Here is a 23302-nt window from a genome sequence, read left to right as displayed (position 1 = left end):
AGCGTTATCCAAAGTTATGCTAAAAATTTTCTTGTCTATACTCCATTGAGATAAACATAAAACAAGTTCATCCACTATGTTCAAACCATCATACGGAGGAAATAAAGCTCTAAACCTTATGATTCTCTTTTGTAGCTTCCAATATTTATCAACCCAATGAGCAGTAATACGAATATATTCATCATTAGTATGCTCTGAGTTCCAATTATCGAAAGTTAGACAAATTAAACCAGGTGCTTTAGCCAACTTTTCTTTAACACAATCTTTCTATTTTGCATAATACATTAGGACATCCCTAGTAGCTGTATATATACTTATATTCTTAAAATTAGGACTAGCAATTCTCATCATGTATCTAAATCCGGACTCTTCAACTGTCCTAAATGAATGCTTGCCATACACAAGAAAAGTAGAAATAGCTTGACGACACTTATCAGCATCAAACTTGTAGTTTTTTATAAATGGAACACCTCCTAATGATGGTTGAGTGGCTATGGTGTATTGTGTGATGTCCTTATTAGCCTTTTTCAAACAACTATTTAGATGACGTCTTAAATGAGAGGTTCCACTAGAAGATTTAGCAGAGAAGATAGTCTTACAGTGATTACATTGTGCCTTCAATTTATTTTTGTCCTCGCATTCAAGCTTTGTCATTTCATCCCACACTTTTGAAGTGGTAGACTTTTGACGTTTGGGAGCACTTTCATATTTATTAAACCCATCGTCCACAGGTATAGGACTGTTCGAACTAGCCATAGTCATAAAAACTAAGTCCTAAAATCCAAATAAACCAAAAGATTATTAATTTTCATACTAAAAATATCTAATAATTATGATACAATTTATAATTTTCATACGAAGACAATTTAATTTAAAGCTTTTATTTAATTATAAATTAAAGTTTACTAACTTATTTGGTTCTAAATTAAAATTTTATGTTCGAAATTTTATTTAAAAGAATTTTGAATGTAGATTTAAAAATTAAAATACTGTTGAAATAAAATATAAAGCTTAGAAAATAGTAAACACGAAATAGAACAAAATCATGCACCGATAGGAGTCAATTAGTCCACATGCATTATTATTATAATAATAAGTATCATTACATTGGTTTTGACCAGTGATTAACTATTGTAATAAAATTTAATTTAAACCCTAAGATAGTTAATAAGATTAAGTAGCATTGATGATGCTTGGTTTCCAGTGGTTGAAATTAACTAATCTAGGGCAATTAAATTAATGGAAATTGTAATTAGGTAGTTAAGAGAAAACATATCAAACTTAAAACCACATACTAACCAAACATAATCAAACTTAAAACCAGGAAAACTATTCCTTACTATCACATGAATATGAGAATATGATTTAAATATGTAAAATAATTTAACTTTATATTTGAGTCTAAGTGATATAAATGGTTATCATGTGACCAAGCAAGAGAGAGGGGGATGGGGCATCCATTGATCAAGGGAAACAAAGACAGCTTAAGGTTCGTAAAAGTTTGGGAACAAAATATATATATTCACTACATGGACCAAATGTTGCCACAAATCCACTTGTCCTCCATACATGTTTCATTTTTGTACGATTTTATTTTAAATGTTGGGTAATAAATTATGGGATTTAATTATGTGCACTGTCAAAAACCTGCAAGAAGAAGATGCAGCAGTGAAGAAGAAAGACCGTGAAGAAGAGACTTTCTGAGATAAAGTAAGGCAGCAGTCTTCAACAGCAACAGCCAGCAGTGTGGGGAGCCTTAGCAAGGACCAAACTTTGGGGAGCACCGAGATTGCAAATGAAGAAGACCGAGACCGCAAATGAAGAAGCAAAAATGAAGAAGCTGAGCTGAGCTTGAGGCTAGCTGGAGGTGGCTGACAGACAATTGGATCGGTGGATCGATGGAGGCGGTGTGAGCTAGGGATTTGGGTTTTGGAAATAGGAAAAAAGGGAGGAAGGTAGTAGCACGAAATGAAAAAATGAAAGTGGAAAAAAAAAGGAGTAAAGTTAAAGACTTAAAGTTAAAAATAAAAAATGATTAAAAATAATAATAATTTAATATAAAATTCGGGTCGGGCCCAGGCCAAAAAATCTTGCCTGAGGCTCGGCCCATTTTCTAAACGGGCCTCGTTTTTTGTCCAAGCCCATTTTTCGGGCCTATATTTTTACCCAAACCCTTCTATTTTTCGGGTAAGCCTTCAAGCCAGGTCGGGTGGCCCATGCACACCTCTAGTCCTAAGTTGTACCATTTTATATGCTTCTTTTGCATCCCTTATACTTGAAATTTTTCAGCTTGATTGTGTGTAATTATGTTAACATTATTAACCATGAAGCTACTGCAAATGTTGTTTGCTACACTATTTCTACATTTATGTTGTCTTAATGTAATTTATAGTTGGTGTCAAAATGTCTCCTAATGTGCATATCTATGCTATCCAAATGTAATTTACAGCTGCTGTCATAATGTCTCTTAATGTGCATATTTATGTTATCAAAATGTGAATAATTGCTACTGTTTTCATGTTTTAGATTATGTATTTTAATGTTGTCCAAACATGAACATCGACTATTGTCCGAAAGTCCTAAAATGTTTATGAATTTATTAGTGGTGTTGTTTGAAATTGAATTGGAGTTGATATAATGTTGTTTTAAAGTTTGAATTGTTGTGCAATTTGTTGGTGCTAATATAATGTTTTATTTTCCTTTTTTGGTTTAAGGTTTGATGTTGAACAAAATACTTTAGAGGGAGATTTTGGAGGAGAAGCGTTTGACTCATATGATAGTTCAAATAAAGCTTATGAGTCAGATGCTTATTATTCTAATTCTTTTGAGTCTGATCGTGATAGGCTAGATGAACTAGAGGTTGAACTAGTAGGTGCAATAATACTATAACACCCCCACCTGTGTCCGACGTCGGGACAGGATATAAGGCATTAACGGACTTTAAATGCAAACAATCATGCAAACCGGGCCATAAAATTTCATTCATATTTTAAAACATTCAAATCACATGCACATAGTCCCTTATTTGGGTTTACGAAGCCCAAAACATACTTTAGAAAGGGTTCAGGACTAACCCGAGAACTTTGGAAAGCTTTGGGAAAAACTTAGAAATTTTTCTCATTAAACAGGGTCACACGCCCGTGTCCTCAGGCCGTGTAACTCTCTATTTATGATGTCAGCAAATAAATTGAACCACACGGCTAGGCCACACGCTCGTGTCACCAGGCCGTGTCCCTCACACGGTTAAGACACACGGCCGTGTCTCATCCCGTGTAGTTAACTCTTAGGCTATTTTTCAACCCTTTTTATTACCTTTACATGCACACACATATACATGGATCCAATGGCATTCAACATCCTCAAGTACGATACAAACATATCATTTACCTATCAACATGCATGTGTTACACATTCCCACATTAAGCCAAGACTAGCCATAACATAGTTATCTTTGTGCCAATTTATTTCAACTTATCATCAAACTTTCAGGTTCAAAGCATTATTATTTATCTCCATATTACACATTTAATTCATGGTCATAAAACATGCATTCAACACACATGACATATTGCCAACCATGCATGACAAACAAACATAATCATATCTTCACATCATAAGCAATAAATCATAACTTGACTAGCTATACTTACAAGCCATAATCAAAATGAGCCACATCTCATGGCCATATACAATAGCTCAAAATAGGCCAATACATTTGGCCAAATCATAATAACACATGTCATAGAACTAGGTCCCTATACATGCCACTCACTTGATAATTCTAACATATGTAACAATATTCCAAAGGTATTGGCTTGATAGTGTGATGTTGCCTCCGACGATCTCCAACCTTCAGCCGACTTGACAACACTAAAATAAATGGAAAGTAGGGTGTAAGCTTAAAGCTTAGTAAGTCCATATAAAAATAATAAGCAAATTATCAACATGATTCCATGGAAATATAATCATAATTATAATTTTACTTATTTTCTGGTCAAGCTGTTTTCTCGAGTCATAGTTACTAAATTATTTATATCTGGAGATACGAAACTCCAAATTAAGATCCTAAATTTTTCCTGAAACTAGACTCATATATCTTTTTACCATAAAATTTCCATAATTTTTGGTCTATCCAATAAGTACATTTTATTATTTAAAGTTACCCCTATTCTGCTGCTTGACAACTTCGACCTTTCTTTACTAAAAATCAATTATCTCATACTACAAGTTTTGATTAATGTTCTTGTCTATTTCTCTTGAAAATAAACTCATTAAGGATTTTAAGCATATAAATTATAACTCATAATTATTTTTTTTCAATTTTTAATGATATTTCCAAGTCAAAATAGGAGATTCCAAAATCATTCTAAACCTGTCTCACAAAAATTCAAATATCTCATAATATGAAATTCTTTTTCTTACACCGTTTCCTTTATATGAAAATAAACTCAAAAATATTTAATTTCATATCTTATTAAACCTCTAATTCGATTTCCACAATTTTTGGTGATTTTTCAAAGTTACACAACTGCTGTTGTACAAAACTATTTTATTACAAATTTCACTCTTACATAATTTCACTTACTCCATTCCATCTTACCGAAAGTTCATTCAACAATTGAGCACATTGCTCATAAATTTCCACAAACATATACCTGCACTTATTCATCACATGGTCATGTTCACATGTATTTTCAGTTAGTCGATTTCCGGTTGAACTCATTGGAATAATAGCAGATACACGGTTGCCTGCACATATTACCACCCTTGTAACCAAAGCTATCTGGTACGCATAGTAGCCTGCACTTAGTACTACACATGCGACCAACAATCTGGTACATGTAGTAGCCTGCACTTAGTACTACACGTGATTGAAGTTGTCGGGTACGCGTAGTAGCCTGCACTTAGTACTACACATGCGACCTAACTATCTGGTACACGTTGTAGCCTGCACTTAGTACTACACACTTGACCTAACCAGTTGACACACTTAGTAGCCTGCACTTTGTACTACACACGTGATTAAAGTTGTCGGGTACGCATAGTAGCTTGCACTTAGTACTACACATGCGACCTAACTATCTGGTACACGTAGTAGCCTACACTTAGTACTACACACGTGACCTAAAACCATCTTAAACACATAGTACTTCACAATGGATCATTCGTATCATTTCTATTCCGAAGGTTCAACTGGGAAATTCATCACTTTTCAACATTTAACAAACTTATTCATAGTCTATTTCGATTCGTAATTTACATCAAATGATCATTTTATAGGCAGCCATATCTCATAAAATAACGAAATATAATAACATAAAAAGAATCAATTTATTATTTACATACAAACTTACCTCGAATGCAAGCACGGCTATTTATTCTGATTTAGTCGATAATTTCATTAATTCCCAATCTATGCCCGAATATCATTTTCCTTGATCTATAATATCACATTTAGCTTATTAATTATCACATTATTCATATGGGTCCAAAAATCATATTTTTACAAATTTGCATTTTGACCTCTAAACTTTCACATATTTTTACTTTTGCCCCAAGGCTCGTAAAATGATTTTTATCCAATTTCCTTGCATTTTAAGCCTAGAAGAATCATTTTCATTCCACTAAATCACACTTTTATGACAAATTTTGTAACTTTTGCAAAACGGTCCTTTTTGACAATTTCACCGAAAATCACTTCGTAAAAGTCATTTATTATACACCAAGCATTCATTTTCTACCATTATATATCAAAAAACATGCATGTAATCAATGGGTAAATTTTTAAACACAAACCCTAGCTCAAAATATGGGTAGAAATGAGTAGATCTTCTTACGAGGATTTCAAAAACGTAAAAATCATTAAAAACGGGGCTAGAACGGACTTACAATCAAGCTTAGAAGATTGAAAAATCCTAGCTATGTATTCTCAATACAAGTTTCAGCCATGGGGTAGAAGATGGACAAAAATTAGCTTTTAATTTTGTTTTTAATTCATTTTAATTACTAGATTACCAAAATGCCCCTAACTTAAAAATATTCTATTTCACCCATTTCATGTCCATTTTTGTCCAAAAAATTATCCAATGGTCTAATTACCATTTAAGTGCCTCCAATTTAAAATTTCATAACAATTAGACATCTCTAACATGTAGAACTCAACTTTTGCACTTTTTACAATTTAGTCCTTTTGACCAAATTGAGTGCCCAAACGTCAAAATTTTCGAACGAAATTTTCATGAAATCATCCTGTGAAATTGTAGACCATAAAAATAAAAAAAATTTATTATGTCGAATTTGTGGTCCCAAAACCACTGTTCCGACTAGGCCCTAATTCGGAATGTTACAAATACATAGGGAGTTAAACCACTTACTAGGCTCAGATTTTTGGGGTTTAAAAGATGATTTTGATAGTAACAGTGTTAAGGATTTGAATAATGACATGGATTCTGATGAAGATGGGAATAAAAAGTACCCTTTTTTCAATCCTCAAACTGATATGAAGAACCCTATATTGATAAAGGCTTTGGTTTTCCCGAGTAGAGACATTTTAAAAGATGTAGTTAAACAATATGGGAGGATAAATAGGGTAGTAACCAAACTAAATAGGAATGGCAAGCTTAGAGTGAAAGCATTCTGTGTACTTAGTTGTCCATAGACGTTGTGAGCATCTAAATGAAATCGCAAGGATCCAATAGATGAGAGGTTGGTAGATTAAGACCTTAGTCAACAACCATAAGTGTGGCAAGGTAATGAAAAATAAGAATATTACTTCAAAGTGGATGGCTGGACATTATTTACAAAAAATTCAAGTTGATCCCAATTATTCCTTAACATTTTTACAAAATGATATTAGGGTGAATTTTGGAACAATAGTGTCTCGAACTAAAGATATGAGGGCTAAGATTAGGGTCTTGGAACTAGTTCAAGGGAATCACAAAGCCCAATTTGCCAATATATATGATTGTTTACTTGAGTTAAGGAGAAGCAACCTTGGTACAACAACCATCTGTAAATTAGACTGTAGGCTATTTCAAAGGCTTTATATATGCCTTGAAGCATGCAAATCAGGTTGGTTAACTAGTTGTAGGAGAATTATAGGGATAAATGGGTGTTGGCTAAAGGGATATTATGGTGGACATTTGCTTCTTGTTGTTGGGGTTGATACCAATGATTGTATATATCCAGTGGCCTTTGTTGCAGTTGAAAGTGAAAATAAACAGTTTTGGTTGTGATTCCTCGAGCTATTACAGAGGGATTTGGAGGTTGACAGCTCCTACAATATATGTTTCATGTCTGACAAATAAAATGTACCATAAAGTCATATTGTACCCTAAATTATTTATATAAATCTGATTATTTATTGTTGTTTTAATTGTTTTATAGGGTTTAATAGAAGTGATTTCTGTGTTGTTCCCTGATGTTGAAGCAAGAAACTATGCTAGACGTATTTACAACAATTTCAAAAACATGGAAGGATTTCAAGGCCAAGCTATGTGTCTCACTTACTGGAAAGCTGCTAAAGCAACTTTTCCAAGACAATTTGAAGAAGCAATGTCTGCAATGAGGTCACTGTCAGAATCTACTAAGGCTTGGTTGTGTGACAAGGATCCAAGGACTTAATCAAAGGCTCATTTCTCAACCAAATGCAAGTCTGATCTGCTACTGAACAACAATAGTGAATGTTTTAACGAGGTTAAAGTTTGTTTTTTAATCAGATTATTTATCACTTCATGCTGTATAATTGTTGTTGGAGTTATTTAAGGACTTGCTCTCCTTGCAGATCATTTTAGAAGCCAGAGATAAACCTATCCTAACGATGTTGGAAATAATTAAAAGAAAAGTCATGACTAGGTTGGTTTCCATGAGGGAGGCTACTGAGAAATATCCTAGACCTTTATGTCCAATGATACATAATAAGTTGTTTGAAATTGTTAGTCAGTCAAAGAAGTAAATTCAACAAACTTTTTCTTACTTAGCTTGAATTCTGTTACTTGGATGCAAAAGTTTTAACTTCAAAATGTTATTTTTTTTATAGTGTATGGCCATTATATGCTGGAAACGAGAAGTATGAGGTAGATTGTGGATTAGGCAAGAAGCATGTGGTTAACCTCCTCAACTCCTCTTGCTCATGTAGAAAATGGGACTTGTTAGGAATCCCATGTAAGCATGCTATTTCTTGCATGCAACTACTTACTGTGAACCCTAAAACTTATGCCAATACATGTTATACTGTCACTACCCAATTGAATATTTACAATCGCTTGATTAACCTTGTAAAAGGTAATATCCCTAAAACCTTTATGAAATATTACTTATTTGTAAAATGTGTTTAACATCTTTAAATTTTTGCGTATAGGTCCTAGCATGTAAGGGACATGGAACCCATTCTTCTTCCTATAATTGGAAGGCCCTCAAGAAGACCTAAACAAACAAGAGGGAAGGAAGTTGATGAAGCAAGAAAAAGTGGACCAAAACTAAGCAAGACAGTACAACAAGCTAACTGCACTAAATATGGCAGACCAGACCATAATACAAGGACTTGCAAAAGGATTGTTGGGGGAAACCAAATGGCAAACCAATCATTGAGCCTACAAATTTTGAACCAGGCTACTTCAATGGATAACACATCAAGCCAATCACCCTTAACCCAACAAAACTCAAACCTCACAATAAATTTTAGAACCAAATTACCTTTCAAAAGGAATGATCCACTTGGTCAACAAACAACAGTCAAATGGATGCCAACTCAACAAATTAATGACTCCACTCCAATACAACTATCACAATCTAAAAAAGGCCCAAGGATGGATCAATTGATTTAAATGAATTGGATTTCATTTTATTGTACAGTTAGGAGTATATTTTGTTTGTGGAAATTTGTTTTGTGGACAAAGATTATATCTTCTTGGAGGGTTGTTGAATCATGTTAACAATAGTTAGATTATATATTTTGTCTTAATTTAGGGTTTGCAAAAAAAAATTGAAACGTTAAACTATTAAACAATTAATTGAGAAATGATTGTAAATCCCTAAGGTAAGTAAACAATTTACATATCTCTGTTACTACCATAATAGAGTTCCAAAAACTATCAAATGATTGCAGCAAAGGAATCAAATAGGTAAAAAAGCAAATAAGTTGATTTCACTTGATTATAGGTACAAGTTACACAAATCTGCTTTAACTGCAATGTAATCAATGCTTTCCAACTTTTAGGGGTACAAAAGTTATAATATCTTAGCAATCAATTTAGCTTCAAACATTATTTTCAGTTCTCACTTCACAGACTCTTTCTAAAGGGAGTAAAATAGTAAACAGTACATGAACCATAGACTTTTAATTTTGAGCCACACATTCAAAAATCCACATCAGGTTCCTGATCTTTTGCTCTTTTAATCTCGTGTATACAAAGAAAACACTATAATGGAACTACAAGTGAAATTTGATGCATTATTTATTTGATAAAGAAAATAGGAAATATAAAGAAAAAAATCAATCATATGTCATTGTTGTGCTTTTCTTTGATTATTGTTATTAACAAAGATATTTTCATGCTTGAGAAATAAAATATAAACTTGTTGCTCAAAAGCTAGGCAAAGCCTTTTCACTTCCTCCTTGTCAAGCATTTGGCTCTCTTCATAAGATAGTTTGGAGAAAGTTGATAGGTAGGGAGGATATTTTTCCATCGCAACATGGACCTAGACAACAAATGAAGCAAAAGACTAAGAACTCAAAGTAGCTTCATCTAAGAATAATATGTGAAACAAACCTAGTTAATATCCCCACACACAACAAGTTCCTTATAGCCATAGGGATAATTGTTTAACATAAAATAGCATTTCAGATAAAACATTCAAACAAACCTAATACCTAAAGTAAATTAGCATAGTCAAGCCAGAGAGAATGAGTTTACAACAGAGTAACACGCTAGATAACACCCAATGGTACCTTAAAACATTATAATTGGTTCGAAAAAGCAAAGTAACACGCTAGATAATACAAACAGTGCTTTCCCTCCTTATTTTTAATTGAATAACCGTGTTATATCCGGCAAGTATTTGAACATGAATATAAAAATATAACAATTCAAAGATCTTCCAAATACATTGAAAAATTAAAAAAAATTTTGACATATCTGTACCATAAGTATACGAGTAATATAGTCAATGACACAATTATAGGTCACAGTATGGGTTTCTTTCAATAACTGGCATTCCAAAATAAGGTTCTCTAATGCAAGAGATAAATTCCATAGCATCAAACTATGACCATATGATTAAAGACAACAACAAGTAAATAAACAAGATCTAGAAAAGTATCAGAATTCAACATAATATTTTATCATACAATTATCCGTACTCGAAGTAACTAGCTTCAAAGTTACGAAAAAGTTTGATACAAATTGACCTTCGATGTACTAGCAATACTAAATGGGTCGTTGCAAGTAAACACTTATAATTTTCAGCCAAAAAAAGACCTTACTGTAACACCCCTTACTCGTATTCGACACTGGAATAGGGCACGAGGCATTAACGGACTTAAATTTAAACAAACATTCAAAATCGAGACACGAATTTCCAATCAAATTTAAAACTTTCCATAAACATTCATTTTGTCCCTAAAATGAGCCTACGAGACTCAAAACATACATTGAAAGTGGTTCGGGACTAAACCGAGAACTTTAGAAAATTTTACAACGCTTAGAAAATTTTCACTAAATAGGGGTCACACACCCGTGTGGCTTGGGACACCCCTGTGTAGGCAGGCCGTGTGGTCACACACGCCCGTGTCCCCAACCCGTGTAACTCTCTGTTTATGATGTCATTAACAAATTGAAGTCACACGGCCAAGGCACATGCCCGTGTGCTTAGGCCGTGTGGTCGAATAATTTTCAGAATTTTTCATAAAATAGTTCAGACTTTACATGGCCAGGGCACACGCCCGTGTTCAAGGTCGTGCCATCCACACGACTGAGACACATGCCCGTGTCTTTGCCTGTGTGCTCGATACTGAGCATTCCATTTTGCAACAATTAAGGTGTAGGGGACACACGACCAGAACATACACTCATGAGGCAAGTCATGTGTCACACACGGCCTAGACACGTGCCCGTGTATCTACCCATGTGGACAAAAATAAGGCTATTTACCAAGCCTTTTTGCCACCCTTCCATGCACAACCTTTACAACAACATGTAATACCATTCCAAGTATAAACATACAACCAATTCAGCCACAACCAAGGGATCCACACATCATTTACATACTTATTAACTCATACCATGCAATTTCCACATCCATGAAAGACATCATCATATGCATATAAAATTAAACCAATGTTCGACAATTTCAATGCCTATTTACAAAATGTATCATCAACCATACTTGACACTTAAGAATTTGGACGTACATTAACATCATACATGTACCACTTGAACATCCTTTGCCATTCTAATGGTTAAGTCACAAAATATTACTTACAAGCCTTCATCTATTCCAAATAGCTTATACATGCCACTATACCAAAATGAATCATTTAGCTATACCAAAAGGAGATTTGTGGATAGTGTGATCTTACTCTGACCGAATCCTCCAACCTTCGCAAGCTTTATGAGCACTATAAGCATTTTCATGCTTAGTAAGTTTGCGTAATAGAAAGAAAACTTACCAGTCATAATTATTCAGATAAAAATACATACGCATTTATTCCATCAATAACTTTGACAAGTTACCTAAATTCAGTTGCTCATTAAACAAGTTAGTCATATACGTCATGAAGTATTCAAACCAACATAGATGAGCTCACCATAATATAAACTTTCATATCATTTCACAATTTCCATTTTCAAGATTTCTTTTCGTTGAACTATTGTAAATCTTGATGGAGACTCGGGTAGTATACTTGAGGTATACATGTCAATCGTCTGTCAATTTACATCTAGAGTACTCCTTGAACACATATTCATAGAGCATACTCTCAAGTCATATTTATATAACAAGATTACTAGTCCAAGCTAAATCTTGTCTTTAGCATTCGCTCTCAAGAGCTTATTCAAGATTACCAATCCAGGCTAAATCCCTTTGATAACGTTAGCTCTAATGAGCCTACTATGGATTACTCGTCCGGGCTAAATCCATTTCATAACATTTTCTCAAGAGAATGTAGCTCAGGATTACCCGTCTAGGCTAAATCCTTTCTATATTTTTTTTGTTCAATTCAAGGAAATTATTATAATCCATCGAAATACAATGCTCAACCGGGACAATGACATTTTATTCATGTTTTCCATCTTATGATTATTTCATTGTGTGTATCATTACCTATATATTATCTCAATCACACAATTCAATCAAAACATAATAAAATACCAAATTAATTTACATGAATTTACCTTGAGAATGGTTCGTATTTGAACTCAACTATTCCGAGACCTTTCGTTTTCCTCGATCTAGTTTCATAATCGATTATTTCGGGTCTATATAAGTAAATTCGGCTATCAATTGATCGTTTTACACATACATTTACATTAATTTGCATACTAGACAAAATTACCATTTTGTCCTTAACTTTTTAACATTTTACATTTTAGCCCCTAGGCTCATAAAATGAAATGTGTTCAATTTCTTGGTAACCCAAGCCTAGCCGAACTGTATACATGCTCATATCAGCCCACAGTTTCCATTAAATCAGATTTTTACTACCCATTTTACAACTTTTTTACAAATAGGTCCTTTTATGTATTTTTTCATCAAAAATCACCTAGTAAAAGTTGTTTATTATACATCAAACTTTCATTTTCTACCATAAAACATCAAAACACATGCATGTCATGCATGGGTAAAATTTTAAATATGAACCCTACTTCAAAACAATGTTAGAAATAGAAAGATCGGGTGAATATGACTTCAAAAACATAAAGAGAATTAAAAACAGGGCTAGGATGTACTTACAATCAAACTTGAAAGTTGAACAAACCCTAGCTGTGGAGAGCTTGAAAATTTCAGCTATGGTGAAGAAGCTGGAAAAAATTTTAGCTTTATTTTCCCTTTTTAATTCATTTCATAACCAAATGACCAAAATGCCCTTAATACCTTACTTTAAAATTTCACGTAATCATGTCCATTTTTATCTATAAACTTAACTAATAGTCTAATTATCATACAAGGACCTCTAATTTAAAATCTCATAACAATTGGACACCTTTAACATCTAGAATTCAAGTTTTGCACTTTTTATAATTTAGTCCTTAAAACTAAATTGAGTGCCCAAACATTAAAATTTTTTAACAAGATTTTCACAGAATAGTTCCATAAAACTATAAACCATAAAAATATAATAAAAATAAATTTTACTACGTTGGATTTGTCGTCCCGAAACCACTGTTCCGACTAGACTTAAAATCGAGATGTTACACTTACAATGTCTAAGTAATGTAAGAAATTTATGCTAACGAATAATGAGACATACGGTTAAAGAAATGGGACGGATATAAATGATACAATTTGTTCATATGCAATGCAAGGGAATTCGTGATTTGATTGTTCAAAGGCTTTGATCATAACTACGAGATGAACTGAATCTAAAAACGGTAACTGTATTTTCATCAAACAGTGAGGGACACACCATTGTTTGTTGCAATAAGATTTAGTATCTTTGTAGCTACCTTTAATGACCTGTCTTCTAATGAGTTGAATTAAAAGATAAGTTTTACAAAAACTATTAGAATTTATGGGTTGTTGATGCATTTAAAACGAAGAGGAACATATGTGAGCATCATTTAATAAAATTGGTATTAAGGCATAAATGTAAAACTACATAAACCAAGGAAAAAACATACGATGCATCAGGTGTCTGATATCCCAAGGCTGAATTTTCGAAGCAAGATTGGAGCATCTCGGTATTTATCGCACCAAGACTAAGTGCTACAACAGCAAATCCACAAGGCATCTCATTTGTTAATGCTCTGTTTAAACCTTCAACTGCCCATTTTGATGCACAGTATGGTACAACCTATTGAGATACAAGGATGTTCCAAATTTCATTCAATAATTTCGAAGATAGAACATATTTTAAAAAAATGAAATATGATCTCTACTGAGGATGGTAGTAGATCAAATATCTACAATTTTTGTAATATATGAATCACTGTAACTGCTTTAAAATCCAAATTAAATAATATTATCCTCCAAATATATAAATTTGCCAAAATATTTGAATTTAGCAAGACAACAAATTTTAAAAAGTAAAGTAGATAATCAATTTGTATATCAAAATCTGCTATCCACAAAAACAAAATGGATTCAGTTAGAGGATTCAATATCCTATCAACAAAAGTAAAGTAGATTCAGATATAGGACTCATTAAAATATCCAAATACATTATATGTATAAGTAATATAGATTAAAATAATAAATATCCGAAGGTTGAATTCTATACAAAGAGTACTATCATACCTAAATACACAATATTGAAATTTGCAAAAAGCACATATGATATCTACAAATACTAGAATCTAACTATCCAATGCCATCCCTACTCCTCAACTTGGCAACCATGATAGGCAACGACCACAAGGAGTTAAAAAAAACCGTGCCCCTTGAAGCTAGGATTTTACATGCTTCCTTCTAAAAGCTTTAAAAAAAACATTCAACTGTTATAAATTCTTTTTTGTTGTTTATGACAATGGTTCTTCATTTCATGTAAACAACTATGAATTTTTGTTTAGCTATGCCTTGGATGATTTCCTGTATTAAACATGATATTTAAAAAAGAACAATTCAAGATGTACAAAAATGTGTACAAGATGAAAATCATGAATTTACCAAAGCAGCACCATATCTTCCCGTATCCAGAAGAAATATTAACAGTAACCCTTCGACTTTTTGGAAGCATCAACGAGATAAAATGGCGTAACACATTTACAATCCCTTTTAAATTAACATCAATCATAATTTCAAACTCTTCAACAGGAACCTCCCAAATTCTATCGTTTTTATTTATTGTACCTACATTATTTACTGCAAATACCTTACAATGTTAGTAAAGAACCAGATTTGTAATTGAAAAAAGCAATTAAATTGAAGATCATGAAAGAGACTTACCGTTTTGGAGATAAGGGTCGTACTCGGTGTCAGAGAGATGCATCTTGATATCATCAAGGGTTTCACAAACTATAATAATCCAAAAATCAAAACATTGGGATTGTCAGAGGAGACTAGGACCTTCGCACCTAGTTGCCGTTGGGATATCATTTTTCTCGGCAAGGATTTAGTTATGCCAAACAACAGAAGATGTTTGATGTAGAAGGTGAAGAAAACAAAACAAAAGATAAAGAGAGAGAGAGATAGATTAGAGATATTGATTGAGTGAATTTGGTTGATTTGCGGGAATTTGTGTGGGAAGAATGTGATGGTGAGGAAAGGTAGGGAATATTCGGTAATGAAAGAGATTAATCGACTCCTTTTTACTTTTTCATGAAATTTATTTAATTAAAAATATATTCTCATTCTATTTGAAAATTCAATTTAGCACGTAAAATCTAGTTGGTCTGCCATATAGAATTACCATTAGGGAGATAACGAAGCTTAACGGTAGAGTAATCACTTTGTAACAAAATAACACAAGTAACTAAAACGTAACATTTCAAACATAAGTGACTAAAATATAACCTAAGACAAACAAAATTGATTATTTTTATGATTTACCCTTAAATAAATTATTAAAAAGTAAACGAAAACTAAAATCCACAGCATTACAGTGGAGCGAAAGTGTCAGCGATCAAAATCTGTTGAATTAAAGAGCAGCTATTATGATTATCGTAATCTAAAGCGGCCTTACTTCAATATTTTTAGGCAATTTCAAGCAATGTTTCCAAAATATTTTTAGGTTCCAATGTTATAACTATATGAAAATTAAAGGGAAATCATTAATCATAAACACAAATTTCTCTTTTTTTACATGTGATAAACAACCAATTTCATTTTGGGAAATTACCCCCTTCTTAAGTCAACAAAGCTAGCCTGGCCTTAATTTTAAGATATTTTCACACCTTCCTCAACTATTCTTCATTTCAACCCTAAACCAATTTAAAGATTCAGTTGCTTTTAATTTCAATAATTTAATCTTTTTATTTGTCTAATTTAAAAAAGAGTTAATTTGTAACAGCTCAATTTTGGGCCTAGTCGGAATAGTGGTTTCGAGACCATAAACTCAAAGTCAAAAAATTTATTTTATTTTTATTTTAGTGTTATAGCATGATTATATGAGTGCATAAAAATTTTCCTGAATTAATTTTAGCGATTGTGAGCTCAATTACGAAAAATGACTAAATCGCATAAAAGGAAAAAGTTTTATTTTACTAGCTAGATGTGTGATGCGTCGTTGAGAGCACCAAAAATATCCTATTCCCTGTAAAATAACGAAAAAGAAATAGTAAAGGGGAAGTAGGGTCGAATCCTCAGGGACCGGATTATACGAATGCTTGTTTCTCGAAATCCTGGGTAGAATCGTTCCCAAGAAAACCTGCGTTCCTGGAAAAAATAAAAAAAAAAACAAAATTTAAGAATTGATTTTGGAAGCGAAAAATAAAATAAAAACAGAATTTAAAGTTTACTGAAATTATGATTACGAAAATAATAAAAATAATAAAAAGAGTTTTAAGAGAAAAGAAATTCTTATGGGAAAGTTCCAGCCTCCGGTTGTCTCATTCCGCCTTGGGCTCAATCCTTGGCTTTTGGATGATCCTTCTCGACTCAAGTAAGCCAGTTATAGTGGAAGAGGACACCTACGACTACTAGCTCCAAAGATTAGACTTACGATTTTTAGGGAACCTGACTCTAGCCAGTAATCTATGCTAGATCAACGCTTCTCAATGGCGAATCCCACGCCATTTTGTCTCTTTGGCTCGCCAACCTCTGACGCAGTAAGTTAACGAACCGACTATGCAATCCTTCCAAAATATACAAAGCGGCCGCCTTTGCATATGCTGAAAAGCTTACTTCTTAAGGGCCATGGACGTAAGCGTCAGCCCGTAGTGCAGAGAAACGATGAATACTTGGCGAGAAGGCTAAGTACGGATTCTAGGCCTCAAGAACCCTTTTTGGGGAAATATTGACAACTTTTGGCTAGAAGGATTTTAGTGGCTCATGATAATGGTGGAAAAGAAAATAAAATTATGGAAAAAGAAATTTTATTAAAAGAAAAAAATATGGAAAGAACAAAAGACTTTTAGGGGGAGAGTGTTTACAAAAAAGATAAACCCCAAATAGAGTTACTTCACCCTCTATTTATAGTACTAGGGAGATAGTCTAATTGAACTTAAATTCTAAAAAGATAAATACATTTAATTAAAGATAATTAAAGATAATTAAAATAAAATTCTAAAATTAAATAATCCTAATATTTATCTTAATATTAATTATCCTAATATAAATAAAATAAAATAAAATAGAGTCTTCCAAAATAAAATCTCTTCGATTTGCTTTTAAGTCCTTGTGCCTTCCATGTTCGTACTTTCTGCACCATATTTGTCCCACGTTGCATATTGGCTCATTTAATCTCCAAATTGACACTTTTTCCCTTGAATTTACTTTTCGCCTCCAATTTAGTCCCTAAAAGATAAAAAGACATAAATAGCTCAAATTAGTAGGCTCAAGCTTAAAATAAACATATGATTAATATATAAAAACATGTCATTTTAGAGTATTATCAAATTCCCCCTACTTAGCCCATGCTTGCCCTCAAGTATGGTTCCTATCGACTATGAAAGCTAGATTCTGCCATAAAAGAAATACCACTCTAAAGTTTCATAAAAATTAGTTAAAATTGCATATGAAAAATAAAGAGACCTCTAAGCTTGCTTTAAGTAAAACAAAAAAAGTATTCCAATTAATTCACACAAAAATTAAGATCGACTTGAGTTATGCTATTTAGGTAAATTACCAAACCTACTAAGACACCTTAATTATTTCCTCCTTTAGTCCCCGAAGTGCAACTTTATTAGTACTTATTTTTTCTTTTTCTTTTTTTCCTTTTTTGATTTTTTCTTTTTTTTATTTAAATTTTATTATTATTTATTTACTTAGGAATATATTAAACCTTTTGACGCGAAGAGAGATAACAACCCAAGCACCCCACCCCAGTTACTCATTAACATACTCCTAAAATTATTTATTTCCGGTTAGCGGAGTTTTACCCAACACGTCACACAACCTTTTGACGTGAAGTAGAATGACAACCCAAGCACCCTACCCCAGTTACTCAGTCAGTCACGATTTGAGCTATACTCATAACCTCGGCTAGCGGAGTTTTACTTGTCACGTCACACAACGTTTTGACGCGAAGTAGAATGACAACCCAAGCATCCTACCCCGATTACTCAGTCAGTCACGATCTAAGCTGTACTCATAACAATGGAAAACATTTATTAAAAATTAAACGATTTTAAAATTCTTGAGAACTTAGGAAAGAAAAAAATTTAAGTGTCAAAAATAAGTTTTAATAATCACCTAATAGCCATGAACATTAATTAAGCATGCAATCATTTTAAGTGTTCACTTTATATTAAACTTGATCAATTTTACGAAAAGCAAGATAGAATTAACCCTATTAATCACAATTATTTTAGCCTAATAAAAATAAAACAAAGGAGATGGCATCAATTATGGGAAAAATCATAACTTCCTTAGAAGGTAAGAATCATGCTTGTAGGTCAAACAGTAGGCAATTCCTGGTAAAATCTTGGGCATAAAAAGCGGCAGGATATTCTTAAAATAAATGGGCAGAAACGAGCACAAAACAGCAGCAACAACAATATGACAGCAAAAATAGCAGATAATAACAGTAACAACGAAAAATTCCTCCCCCCCCACTTAAAACACATAGTCCTCGATATGAAAGTAAAAGGAAAACAAATAGGTGGAGAAAAAAAAGTTTAGAAAAACTCCCCATGTAGTTACCGTCGGTTGGCGCACACGGTGGAGAAGAAGATGGCGAAGCAGCAAGAGGTGGAGACAGGGTGGGTGACGTGTGCAACAGCGGTTCGGCTTCGAGTTCTCACCATGATGGCTGAGAAATCGGCGGTGGGTGGTGGAGGAGAAAGGATTCGGCGGTTATGGAGAAATTTGGGGAAAAAAATGTAAGGTTTGGGGGTTTTATTTGCTGAAAAGGGGTGTTTGGCTGCAGGTTTTGGCATTTTGGGCTGGAATAGAACTGTTTGGTACCATGGATAGGGTTGTTTTGGTGCACACTTTCAGTCTTTTTTTTCTTCGTATTTTCGCTCCATTTCACCTAGATGGAAGAAGAGAAATTTATTAATATTTAACTAAAATAAAATAAAAATAAAATAAAATAATAAATAATAAATAAAAATAAAAATAAAAAGAAAAAGAAAGATTGGGTTGCCTCCCAACAAGCACTTGTTTAACGTCGCTAGCTCGACGCCTTGAACAATTTTATGGTGGTTCTAACTGAATTTTCTCGACCATGTGGGCCTAGAAATTCTCGTAAAATGGCTTCAGCCGTTGACCATTGATTGTGAACCGCTTTCTTGATTCTTCACTTTCTATTTCAATTGCGCCATGCGTAAATACTTCAGTCACAATAAAAGGTCATTGCCACCGAGATCGAAGCTTACCTCGGAATAGCTTTAATACGGAGTTATAAAGCAAAACTCTTTGTCCTACTAAGAAATGCTTCTGAACTATATTTTTGTCATGAAACATCTTTGTTTTGTTATTATAAATTCGAGCATTCTCGTAGGCATCATTACGAATTTCCTCCAATTCTTGAATGTCCAATTTCCTTGCCTTCCCCGCGGGCTCTAACTCCATGTTACATTGTCGAATAGCCCAATAAGCTTTATGCTCCAACTCTACTGGTAGATGACACGCTTTGCCAAAAACAAGTCGATACGGGGTCATGCCAATTGTCCCTTATACGCCGTCCGATAGGCCTAAAGCGCGTCATTGAGCCGAAGACTCCAATCCTTACGGCTGGGTCGAATCATTTTTTCCAAAATTGACTTGATCTCCCTGTTTGAAACCTCTGCTAGGCCGTTCGTTTGGGGATGGTAGGCTGTTTCTATACGATGATGAACCCCATATTTTGATAATAGTGCCTCCATGACCTTGTTGCAAAAATAGGTACCACGATCACTGATCAAAGCTCGAGGTGTTCCAAACCTAGAAAAAATAGTTCGTTTTAGAAACTCCATAACAATTTTAGCATTATCATTGCGAGTAGGCTTTGCTTCTATCCACTTAGAAACATAGTCTACCGAAAAAAGTATATATACGTTTCCAAACGAAGAAATAAAGTGGCCCATGAAATCAATGCCCCATACATCAAAAATCTCACATACATGAATCGGGGATAGGGGCATTTGATTTCGTCTGGTGATATTACCTGTATGTTGACATTTATCGCAAGACTTACAAAAGTTAAACGCGTCACGAAAGATTGTAGGCCAATATAGCCCACACTCCAATACCTTGTTAGCTGTCCGCTTAGGGCCAAAGTGACCTCCACAAGCTTCTGTGTGACAAAAAGTAAGGATAGAGGTTACCTCGGTTTCTGGAACACATCATCGTATTATCTAATCTGAGAAATATTTCCATAAGTATGGATAGTCCCATATGTAATTCCGAGCTTCGAGTCTAAGCTTGTTTTTTACGGATTGAGCTAACTCAATAGGCAACGATCCCATGGTTAAGAGATTAACTATGTCTGCATACCACGGATAGTAAGCTTTGGTTGAGAATAAGCTTTCGTCGGGGAACTCATCCTTTATGAGATCATCATCAAACGGAGTTTTTATCCTACTCAAGTGGTCGGCCACCAGGTTTTCACACCCCTTTTTGTCACGAATCTCGATGTCAAATTCTTGGAGCAGTAAAATCTACCTAATGAGCCTTGGCTTTGCTTCCTTCTTTGCGATCAAGTACCTAAGAGCTGCATGGTCAGAAAAAATAATCACCTTAGATCCTAGTAAATATGATTGAAATTTATCTAGAGCAAACACAATAGCTAAAAGTTCTTTTTCTATGGTTGTGTAGTTGCTTTGTGTAGCATCTAGGGTCTTTGAGGCGTAACAGATGACATGAGGCTCTTTCGCTATCTTTTGTCCAAATACGGCTCCCACGCTGCATTCGCTTGCATCGCACATAATTTCAAAGGGATAGTTCCAGTCTGGTGCTTGCAATATAGGGGCGGTTACCAACTTTTGCTTAAGTGTATCAAAAGCCTCCTTGCAATTTGGGTCAAACTCAAATTTCTTGTCTTTCTGCAACAGCTCGCACAATGGTTCAGCTATTTTTGAGAAGTTTTTTATAAAACGCCTATAAAATCCTGCATGGCCAAGAAAAGAACGTATCTCTCTAACAGTAGAGGGATATGGCAGAGAATTTATAATGTCAATTTTGGCCTTATCAACATCAATTCCCTTAGATGAGACTATATGACCTAGAATCAAACCTTTGTCTACTATAAAATGACACTTTTCATAGTTCAAGAAAAGATTAAATTCTATGTACCAGTTCAAAATTATCGTAAGGTTTTCAAGGCATTCAGTAAAATAGTTTCCATACACGGTAAAATCATTCATAAACACTTCAATAATTTTTTCTACATATTCGGAAAATATACTTATCATGCATCTCTGGAAGGTAGCTGGTGCATTGCAAAGTCCAAATGGCATCCTTCTGTATGCAAACGTGCCGAACGGGCATGTAAAAGTGGTTTTTTCCTGGTCTTCTGGCGCAACGGGGATCTAGAAGAAACCTGAATATCCATCGAGACAACAAAAGTGAGTTTTACCAGCTAAACGTTTAAGCATTTGATCTATAAAAGGAAGAGGGAAATGATCTTTTCTAGTATAAGCATTCAACTTCCTGTAATCGATGCAGACACACCACCCATTCTGCACTCGAACCGGTACTAAGTCACCCTCAGCATTTTTCTTTACTGTCACGCCCGTTTTCTTGGGCAAGACTTGTACCAGACTTACCCATCTGCTGTCAGAAATGGGGAAGATGATGTCAGCATCCAGAAACTTAATTATTTTTTTTCACCACCTCCATCATATTCGGGTTTAAGCGTCTTTGTGCCTCTCTCCTTGGTTTCGTGTTCTCCTCCAAGTAAATCTTGTGGGTGCATGTCAAAGGGCTTATCCCCTTCAAGTCAGCAATGGTCTAGCCAATCGCCTCTTTATGACTCTTTAGTACCTGGATCAAACCTTCCTCCTCAGGTTTAGAGAGTTTATTTGAAATTATAATGGGTAATGTATTACCTTTTCCTAAAAATGCATACTTAAGATGCGCGGGAAGCGGTTTCAATTCCAAATCTGGAGCCTGCACAACAGAAGGTAGAAGTTTAGTTTCTGATGGGGACAATAATGTCTTAACAAATTCATAATCATTATATCTATATTCAGATTTGTCTTCATAAGTTGACTCAAATGTCTCGTCTACTAATGAGTCAACCAGGTCGACACGGTTTACGCTCAAGATTTCGCTTGGATGGCTAATGGCATCGTAAACATTGAATTTCACGATCTCCCCATCAAACTCCATCGTGAGAGTGCCGCTTCGGACATCGATCTTGGTGTTAGCAGTACTAAGGAAGGGTCGGCCCAACAGGAGGTCTGAAGATCCAGCAGTGTTATCCTCCTCCATCTTTATTACGTAGAAATCTGCAGGAAAAATAAGTTCATTAACTTTTACCAAGACGTCCTCGAGGACTCCTTCGGGATGCACAATAGACCTGTCTGCTAATTGAATAATAACACCTGTCTTTGTCAAAAAAACAACGTTAAGCGATTCATAAATAGAATAAGGCATCACATTTATGGAAGCCCCTAAATCGCACATAGCCTTTTTAATTCCTAAATGGCCAATTTTGCATGGAATAGCAAACATACCCCTATCTTTGCATTTAACCGGCATTTTCTGCTGTAGCACTGCGGAAACATTCTCACCAACACTTACATTTTCATTACCTATTAGTTTTCGTTTGTTGGTGCAAAGCTCTTTAAGGAACTTGGCATACCGCAGAATCTTTCTGATGGCGTCTAACAGTGGTAAATTGATCTTGACATTCCTGAATGTTTCGAGGATCTCCTTGTCCTCCTTACTTTTTCGACACTGATTTAATCGTCCTAGGAATGGAGGTTGGATTTTCGGTAGTGGGGGTTTCGCTGGTACCTGTTCATCATTTTTGAGTTTTTTCCAGGCACTTTCTTGGCAAGATTTCTGCCAGGAATTGGTTCCAACACCTTTCCACTTCTCAGTGTTACTGCATTTGCAT

General features: G+C 34.3%; 1 long non-coding RNA gene across 2 annotated transcripts; it reads right to left on the bottom strand.

The window, feature by feature from the left end:
- Positions 1-9355: 9355 nt before the first annotated feature.
- On the bottom strand, positions 9356-15460 carry LOC108486043 (uncharacterized). Of its 2 annotated transcripts, none has more exons than XR_001871409.2 (5): positions 15103-15460; positions 14824-15018; positions 13839-14011; positions 12952-13019; positions 9356-11617 (listed from the first exon to the last, which is right to left on the bottom strand). It is a non-coding gene; the product is annotated as an uncharacterized LOC108486043 (long non-coding RNA). The 2 variants fall into 2 exon arrangements; XR_008283861.1 differs by having other exon boundaries at positions 9356-9699.
- Positions 15461-23302: the final 7842 nt, after the last annotated feature.

Source organism: Gossypium arboreum, chromosome 6 (genome assembly GCF_025698485.1).
Source record: "Gossypium arboreum isolate Shixiya-1 chromosome 6, ASM2569848v2, whole genome shotgun sequence".
Taxonomy (NCBI): Eukaryota; Viridiplantae; Streptophyta; class Magnoliopsida; order Malvales; family Malvaceae; genus Gossypium; species Gossypium arboreum.
Note: the sequence above shows the minus strand (reverse complement) of the source record. Positions and strands in the feature narration are given on the sequence as shown.